Source organism: Pempheris klunzingeri, chromosome 10 (assembly GCF_042242105.1).
Source record: "Pempheris klunzingeri isolate RE-2024b chromosome 10, fPemKlu1.hap1, whole genome shotgun sequence".
NCBI classification, from domain to species: domain Eukaryota; kingdom Metazoa; phylum Chordata; class Actinopteri; order Acropomatiformes; family Pempheridae; genus Pempheris; species Pempheris klunzingeri.
The window spans coordinates 24982686-24984838 of record NC_092021.1 but is presented as its reverse complement, the minus strand read 5'-3'; positions in this window follow the sequence as shown (position 1 = coordinate 24984838).

Sequence of the window (2153 nt, the reverse complement as noted above, 5' to 3'; positions counted from 1 at the left end):
TTGCTTTGTAGCACCACAGATCCTCAAAAACATATTTACTGAGTCACAGCGTATGATTCAGTGAATCATTACCGAGTTAAATAAATCAGACGTCTGGATCACTAAACAATCATTAGAGTGTCTGTCAAATCAGGTCAGCGTTACAGCTCTTGTGCCAAAATCTGGTCCCTCTGGAAAAACGTTTGCCTCTGGAATGTGTCACTGAGCGTGGATAAAAAAAAAAACATGAAGGAAGAGGAGTCTTTTTCATTCTTTGGAAACTTGTGAAACGAAACTATATTTTTAATCAATTCCAAAGCCAGCAGAAGAAATCAATGGTGGGAAATCAAAACAAACACCCATCAAATTTTATGAAATAAGTGACAAAATCTTTACTGTATATTAACATAGAAATGCATCAAAGATCTCAGATTTTTTTTAGGGAATACAAATGTTGGCACAATGATTGTGACGCTGCTCTCTGTAGCATTAATGACAATAATATGGTCGTGACGACTCCTGTGACTTCATGCTTCATACTATGAACACGCTTTTAGCTCCATCCACAGCACCTGTGATGTCTGCTGGAGCGCATTAATAAGACGGATGCTCCCTGTACATACCAAGGAAACAGAACAGACTGTACCTTTTTTATGACCAATTACATCTGCAGAGTGAAACGTTTGTCCTGAGAAGCGTTTGTCCGTCTGCATCGGTGAATTAATAGGGCTGGTATTTATTCGTATGAGCCGAGTTTCCTCACACACAGCACACAGTGTTGTGCCCTGTAGCTCTGGTTTATATCTATGTGACTGGGGAGGGACGGGACGGGGGAGGGAGAGAAGAAACATTGATGTGTGTGTGTGTGTGTGGGTGTGTGTGGGTGTGTGTGCTTGTGTACGTGATCAATTGACGTGATCAGTGACAGGGGAAGTGAGAGGACTTGTGCCATTGAGGGAGAAATCTCCTTTATTCTTGCTTTTATAGCACTTCATTATTCTTACCAAGAAACTTTCAGTCTCACAAGAATGACAAGGACACAGTGTGTGTGTCTGTCTGTGTGTCTGTGTGTGTGTGTGTGTGTGTGTGTGTGTGTGTGTGTGTGTGTGTGTGTGTGTGTGTGTGTGTGTGTGTGTGTGTGTGTGTGTGTGTGTGTGTGTGTGTGTGTGTGTGTGTGTGTAATGGGCCATTGAAAAACAGTTTCTTCAACTGTTGTGCGTTTTTGTCAATAATAATATGATGTTTTCGTTCCAGTGCTGTCGCCATTGCAGCGCTGATTTCTCCGGTGACACTTCACACTAAACGGTCTTATTTCACTGTGCATTCAAAAATAAAGGAAAACTTATAGATGATATATTCTCAGCACAGTGTAAGAGCAGTTGTTATTTGCATCAACACAATTATTATGAACTTAGCTTTTCCGTGTGATCACATAGCGGAATAAGACCACTGTCGTGTCAAGTGTCGCCATTTTAAATGGTCTCAAAAGTACTTTATCCTCTATTATTAATATTATAATTGTTATCTCCATTACAGTGAATTGTGTTCCAACGTGTATAGTTCTGCATATTTATGATACAGAAATATATAATTACATATAAATATATTACCTTGTTACTTTGGTATGTTGTGTTGTGTGAGAAAATCAAATGTGTATTTTTGTACATGCCAATTCTGCTGCTGCTGTCTCTATAGAAAGTATATTTGCTACAAAATGCACCATTTGTATATTGTGTACATCTGATGTCCAATGCTCACAAGAACAAAATGTCATTGATTTTAATAAATGTTGCTCTTGTGAAACGACTTTGCGGATTAAGCTGAGTTCGTTTTTTTTTGTGTGTGTGGCTGCACGAAAAGCGGTAAAAGTGGTGTTTGTGCAGCTGGAAATAATGTTATGTTCAGTAAAAAGCAGCAAATGTGTTCTGCTACAATATTTTAAAAAAGAAAGAAGAAGTTGTCATGTAAAAAAAAGGGAACAATGACCAATGACTTCAATACAAGTTAGAGCAATAGTCCTTGTTTGAGCAATGCCTGTACGACAGAAGTCGTGAGGAACCCAGGAACCCTGTGTGGTTCCCGTCTGACCGCAGCATCCCAGAAAGGTTTGTTTAAGCTCTGCAAGTTATGAGTGCAAAGCTGCTGTGGATATTTACAGCAAGCAACCTTTAAGA